General features: G+C 47.8%; 1 non-coding gene across 1 annotated transcript; it reads left to right on the top strand.

Moving 5' to 3' along the window:
• The first annotated feature begins 5,460 nt into the window (after positions 1 to 5,460).
• Positions 5,461 to 5,534, top strand: Trnat-ugu (transfer RNA threonine (anticodon UGU)). Its single transcript has one exon. It is a non-coding gene; the product is annotated as a tRNA-Thr (tRNA).
• Positions 5,535 to 7,599: the final 2,065 nt, after the last annotated feature.

Below are 7,599 nucleotides of genomic sequence, written 5' to 3'. Positions count from 1 at the left end.
CTGCATTGGGATATTAACAGCTCTGTATTCCATGTGACTAATATACCAGAAACGACACTGCTTTAACATTATAGCATGTTCAAGTGCAGAACCATATAGCTTAGGAATGTGTGTTTGTGTTCTACGACAATTTCTCTCTTTCCAGTACCTTCTGATATGGAATCCAAACACTCCATCATGCATAAACCACACGTTTCTTCTTCTTCTTAATCGTCTGTGATTTCACGACAACACTCTCAAATGTATCAGTCTCGTATCGACGATACACTAATAAGGAGTTCAAAATGGCTCAAATGGCTCTGAGCACTATGGGACTTAACTTCTGAGGTCATCAGTCCCCTTGAACTTAGAACTACTTAAACCTAACTAACCTAAGGACATCACACACATCCATGCCCGAGGCAGGATTCGAACCTGCGACTGTAGCGGTCGCGCGGTTCCAGACTGTAGCGCCTAGAACCGCTCGGCCACTCCGGCCGGCAATAAGCAGTGCTAACCTCCTTGGCGTGTATGCAGCTAGTGAGATCGTGTGTTATTCGATGGGTGATGTGAGTAAGACTGGTACGAGACAGTCTTCCCAGAGCAGCAGTTACAGTACAGGAATGAGAGTACCATCAGTAGCTTCAGTCGGTTGTACAACTTTGGAACACAAGTTATACTTTTTCTGAAAGCAAAATATTGAAGTGTATTGATTATGTGGAACTCAGCTCATTCTGTTCCTTCATGAGATGTCGAATGTAGCAGGCATAGTGCCCACCTACTTCTGATCAGTTCCAAAGTAAATCAGAGGCAGTGATACATGGAGGGTTTGTTAAAGACAGAGGAAGAGTTATGAGGTGCATATAGAGAGAGAGACCATCTAGAGATTTGCTCAGAATGCTTAGCCGATAGGTTCAACGAAGTGGCAGGTCATATCGAAATAGAGGACCGTCTGCTGCTATGGATATAATTCCTTTGTTAGGGTGGTAAACACCAAAGGTGTTGGTGACATCTTTCAGTCTCTGACTGTACCCTACAAATGCGAGTATACTTTGTGACACCCATACACATAGGGGGAGATGGTGAATCATAATAAAATCTTACCGAACTGGTACAGTGCTTCGACTAAGCAACGCAGTTTTTGAACCTCCTCTGTGCTCCTGGCTATTTCCCACACTACGAAACAGAATTTGTGTCATGTGATGTAGGATTCACGACATGTCCACATGTATATGGCGCTTTCAAGGTAATGGAGAAATTGAGAACCATGCTGCAGTGTCATTGACTGATAGCATCACGAGATCGACGTGATGAGATGTTTTGTGAGAAGTCGTCAAGAGTTGTGGTTTTGAACTCGAGTAATTGGGTAAATGCGTTGAAATTACGGAGAAACCTGGTAAAATTACTAAACTGATTGAAAATACGTAAACTTGAGGAAAAGAAATAAAAATGATTGTTATAGAGTTACGACCTCGGCAGTTTGCTCATGTGTCATCGGCAACAGTATCGTAGACAGAGTTCGTAGATTGACTCTGTCGGATGTTACAAAATAACGAGGACGAACAAATGAGGTATAAAAATGACTGTTGTTTTCGCGACATGTGAATAGATAGCGAGAATGCCGCTGTTCTGTATTGATATTTATGCATCTGAAATCCATTCCGTTCCTCTCTCTCTGTTGTGGTGGCTCTGAGCAACGGCAGTGCACTGAGGGTTACAGACAGCACAGTCAATGTCAGTATTGGACTCCAACATACGCGACATCCATTGAGCCATTGATCATTCCAGTGATCCAGTGATACCGCAAGGACAGACTGTGGGTGGGAATACACCAATAGCTACAATCTATCACATCACTGTATGACGACGCAGCTCTCTTCGTGAAATCTGGAGACTGCTCCACTTATTTACGACATCTGAAGAGCAGAATACCTATAGTGTGTTGTCAATTCTGATTGGTTGGAAGACCTAGGGCAAACGCATCGGAGAATGCACGCACCCAAAGAGAGTGTAGCTTGTACTCCTGATAGTTGGCTAAACTGATCAGGTCGCCACTGACGTAGTTACGACCAGTGTGGTGTCAGAAACACCTTGTAGAAGTTGTACGAAGGAATCCCGTATTTCCGAAGCGAAACAGGTAAGAATCACTTTTCAGTTTTCTTGATGTAAATCTGGCACTCTGTTGCATAAGTTATTCACAGAATACTCGAGAAATAGTCTTTAATTCTTGACCGCATTTTGAAAGGCTGGTTTTCGGCCTACCATACTGCATCAGCATGTTTTGCAAATGTGATGTATGCTGCCATCTGTTGACTTTGCTTGGAATCGTTGTTACTGCACGAAAAGCGCGCGTATAAGATCCCCAAGGAGTGTATCCCTACTCTTTGGGGCACAACCGCTAATTTGTACCATCTTGCGTGTGTTGTGTAGTCTGAAGGACAGGTTTTACACAATGACATCAAACTGTGTTCGAAAATCAGACAGGAAGATCATCTTTACTGAAAAGCAACTCGATGAGGCAAGACAAGGAATCGAAAATGGAGAAAGCAAACGAAAGATTGCCGCTGCTCTTGGTACAAAGGAGTCTACTTTAAGGTAGTACTGAAAGCTCAGAGTAGAGAACTAGTTTTTGGAGTTTCCTTGTTAAACGTACTATATACATTAAAATTGCTACACCCACGAAGATGACGTGCTACAGATGTGAAATTTAACCGACAGGAAGAAGATGCTGTGATACGCAAATGATTAGTGTTTCAGACCATTCACAGAAGGTTGGCGCCGGTGGCGACACCTACAACATGCTGACATGAGGAAAGTTTCCAACCGATTTCTCATACACAAACAGCAGTTCATCGGCGTTGCCTCGTGAAACGTTGTGATGCCTCGTGTAAGGAGGAGAAATGCGTACCATCACGTTTCCGACTTTGATGAAGGTCGGACTGTAGCCCGTCGCGATTGCAGTTTATCGCACCGCGACATTGCTGCTCGCGTTGGTCGACATCCAATGACTGTTAGCAGAATGTGGAATCGGTGTGTTCAGTAGGGTAATACGGAACGCCGTGCTAGATCCCAGTGGCCTCGTATCACTAGCAGTCGAGATAACAGGCATCTTATCCGCATGGCTGTAACGGATCGTGCAGCCACGTCTCGATCCCTGAGTCAACAGATGGGGACGTTTGCAAGACAACAACCATCTGCACGAACAGTTCGACGACGTTTGCAACTGCATGGACTATCAGCTTGGAGACCATGGCTGCGGTTACCCTTGACGCTGCATCACAGACAGGAGCGCCTGCGACGATGTACTCAAAGACGAACCTGGGATCACGAATGGCAAAACGTCATTTTTTCGAATGAATCCAAGTTCTGTTTACAGCATAATGATGGTCGCATCCGTGTTTGGTGACATCGCGGTGAACGCACATTGGAAACGTGTATTCGTCATCGCCATACTGGCGTACCCGGCGTGATGGTACGGGGTGTCATTGGTTACACTTCTCGGTCACTTCTTGTTCGCATTGACGGCACTTTGAACAGTGGACGTCACATTTCAGATGTGTTACGACCCATGGCCCTGCCCTTCATTCGATCCCTGCGAAAACCTACATTTCAGCAGGATAGGCCTAATGCACGATCGCATGTTGCAGGTCCTGTACGAGCCTTTCTGGATACAGAAAATGTTCGACTGCTGCCCTGCCCAGCACATTCTCCAGATCTCTCACCAATTGAAAACGTCTGGTCAATGGTGGCCGAGCAACTGGCTCGTCACAATACGCCAGTCACTACTCTTGATGAACTGTGGTATCGTGTTGAAGCTGCAGGGGCAGCTGTATCTGTACACGCCATCCAAGCTCTGTTTGACTTAATGCCCAGGCATATCAAGGCCATTATTACGGCCAGAGGTGGTTGTTCTGGGTACTGATTTCTCAGGATCTATGCACCAAAATTGCCTGAAAATGTAATCACATGTCAGTTCTAGTATAATTTATTTGTCCAATGAATGCCCGTTTATCATCTGCATTTCTTCTTGGTGTAGCAGTTTTAATGGCCAGTAGTGTAGAAGTACATAGGATGTGTTCAAAATATTGAGGTCATAGGTTGTGTTTTCTTTTAGGGCACTGTACCATCATCACTGGGACATTTATGGGATTTTCTCAGATGAGCTGGAAAAAGAATCAGCAAACAGTCAGGAAGAAGCAGCTCATGTAGTTGGTATATGAGTATATACCGGCTAACAAGTTGGATCACTGCTTCAGTAAGGACGCTAAGGCAGTTGGGCAGCATTGGGTTCATGATAGAAGCATAAAAGCTTCTGGAAAGAACTGAGGTCAGGAGGACAGCACGGGATCGAGTGGGAGGAACGTCGTGCGAGCCGATATAAGTGGTGCCGCCGGCGCTGCTGGTGTTCCAGATTCCGATTCTGACTGCAGTCTGCCTAAGACGCTGAATCCGCATTACTGTGCCCCTGGAACGGGACTTAGTTGCTCGCGGCACAAAAAAGTAACAAACATTCCGATTGTAGAGCGGGATTGCAACATAGGATGTACCCAGTATCTTCTGACGATGCCAGAGGTACATAGCCATTGCTGACTCCTTAATCTCCATCGTGCGACTGAGCTGCGGTCAACCGACTTCCCTGCCAAACAGGCCAGCCACAGTTCTGGTCGCAGTAGCTGCGGCCAAGGCCGGCGTTGGTCGTGGCTGTTGCCCTTAGCTGCACAGGGTACATGCAGGATTACACAACATAGTCAACGTGTTAGTGCCTCGTAGAATTCGACAGTATATATATGAAGACAGTAACTGTTCTCGAAAGAACAGAATACTGTTGATGACCGTGCAGCTTTTCCCTGGAATAAATGATGACTAACTGAAACCAAATGGTTCAAATGGCTCTGAGCACTATGGGACTTAACAGCTGTGGTCATCAGTCCCCTAGAACTTAGAACTACTTAAACCTAACTAACCTAAGGACATCACACACATCCATGCCCGAGGCAGGAGTCGAACCTGCGACCGTAGCAGTCGCACGGTTCCGGACTGCGCGCCTAGAACCGTAACTGAAACCCTCAGCTGCCGACAGCAGCAGGAGATCCCGGGTTCGAGTCCCGGTCGGGGCACACATTTTCAGCTGTCCACATCGAGGTATATCAACAACACCTGTCGGCATCTGAGGGTTTCAGTTAGTCATCATTTATTCCAGGGAAAAGCTGCTCGGTCATCAACAGTATTCTGTTCTTTCGAGAACAGTTACTGTCTTCATATATATAGTTAAAGGCTACCCAGCCATTGACCTTCGTCTGTGCGAATGCGCACAGGTTGCCCAAACTCTTACAGGAATCGCCAAAGCGTGCGCGAGTAATGAGTGAATGGGCAAATGTCTATAAGGTACATTACATATGTAGAACTGTGGACAGTTGGGAATGTGAGTCTCACGGGAAGCGTGCAAGGGATAAGTCCCTGCAGTCGCGCTATTCATCTGTGTCCTCGGTGGCTCAGCTGGATAGAGCGTCTGCCATGTAAGCAGGAGATCCCGGGTTAGAGTCCCGGTCGGGGCACACATTTTCAGCCGTCCACATCGAGGTATATCAACAACACCTGTCGGCAGCTGAGGGTTTCAGTTAGTCATCATTAATTCGACAGTAGTTTCCAATCCTACTTTGCAGTTCAGTCTCACTTATTATTCAGTTCTTCGCCCTTTTCCCACCTAGTTTCCTCATCTGAAAATATTCCAGCTTGGAGACAGTGTCAGCTCCCATCCTGATCCACTCGTAGGACAATACAAATACAATAAAATTAAATTTTGCTGCCAGGTGTGGCACTGGCAAAAATAGACACCCCTATTCTGTGCTATTAGCACAAACTATGTATCCCTTCTGTCATGTTTTGGTTAAAAACAGCCGCAGCCTTACTGTATTTCTGTGCAGTACTACAATTAGCTAGACCACAGACTTGAGAAATAGGTGTAGGACAGTGTCAACTTTTGATGGTACTCCGCCCAAAGATAGGAAAAAACTAACAGCTTTGAAATATAAAACTGAGACAAGGTGTAGTACCCCTTTGGAAAAGGGTAGAGAAATCTTTGCTGTCTTTATACACTCCTGGAAATTGAAATAAGAACACCGTGAATTCATTGTCCCAGGAAGGGGAAACTTTATTGACACATTCCTGGGGTCAGATACATCACATGATCACACTGACAGAACCACAGGCACATAGACACAGGCAACAGAGCATGCACAATGTCGGCACTAGTACAGTGTATATCCACCTTTCGCAGCAATGCAGGCTGCTATTCTCCCATGGAGACGATCGTAGAGATGCTGGATGTAGTCCTGTGGAACGGCTTGCCATGCCATTTCCACCTGGCGCCTCAGTTGGACCAGCGTTCGTGCTGGACGTGCAGACCGCTTGAGACGACGCTTCATCCAGTCCCAAACATGCTCAATGGGGGACAGATCCGGAGATCTTGCTGGCCAGGGTAGTTGACTTACACCTTCTAGAGCACGTTGGGTGGCACGGGATACATGCGGACGTGCATTGTCCTGTTGGAACAGCAAGTTCCCTTGCCGGTCTAGGAATGGTAGAACGATGGGTTCGATGACGGTTTGGATGTACCGTGCACTATTCAGTGTCCCCTCGACGATCATCAGTGGTGTACGGCCAGTGTAGGAGATCGCTCCCCACACCATGATGCCGGGTGTTGGCCCTGTGTGCCTCGGTAGTATGCAGTCCTGATTGTGGCGCTCACCTGCACGGCGCCAAACACGCATACGACCATCATTGGCACCAAGGCAGAAGCGACTCTCATCGCTGAAGACGACACGTCTCCATTCGTCCCTCCATTCACGCCTGTCGCGACACCACTGGAGGCGGGCTGCACGATGTTGGGGCGTGAGCGGAAGACGGCCTAACGGTGTGCGGGACCGTAGCCCAGCTTCATGGAGACGGTTGCGAATGGTCCTCGCCGATACCCCAGGAGGAACAGTGTCCCTAATTTGCTGGGAAGTGGCGGTGCGGTCCCCTACGGCACTGCGTAGGATCCTACGGTCTTGGCGTGCATCCGTGCGTCGCTGCGGTCCGGTCCCAGGTCGACGGGCACGTGCACCTTCCGCCGACCACTGGCGACAACATCGATGTACTGTGGAGACCTCACGCCCCACGTGTTGAGCAATTCGGCGGTACGTCCACCCGGCCTCCCGCATGCCCACTATACGCCCTCGCTCAAAGTCCGTCAACTGCACATACGGTTCACGTCCACGCTGTCGCGGCATGCTACCAGTGTTAAAGACTGCGATGGAGCTCCGTATGCCACGGCAAACTGGCTGACACTGACGGCGGCGGTGCACAAATGCTGCGCAGCTAGCGCCATTCGACGGCCAACACCGCGGTTCCTGGTGTGTCCGCTGTGCCGTGCGTGTGATCATTGCTTGTACAGCCCTCTCGCAGTGTCCGCAGCAAGTATGGTGGGTCTGACACACCGGTGTCAATGTGTTCTTTTTTCCATTTCCAGGAGTGTAGATTTAGAAAAGGCTTTTGACAGAGTTCAGTGGAACAAGCTGGTGGATATCTTGAAGAGGAAAGGAGTAGATTGGAAAGAGAGACGGCTGATACAGAATCTAT

The sequence above is a fragment of the Schistocerca cancellata genome, chromosome 1 (assembly GCF_023864275.1).
Source record: "Schistocerca cancellata isolate TAMUIC-IGC-003103 chromosome 1, iqSchCanc2.1, whole genome shotgun sequence".
NCBI lineage: Eukaryota > Metazoa > Arthropoda > Insecta > Orthoptera > Acrididae > Schistocerca > Schistocerca cancellata.
Note: the sequence above shows the minus strand (reverse complement) of the source record. Positions and strands in the feature narration are given on the sequence as shown.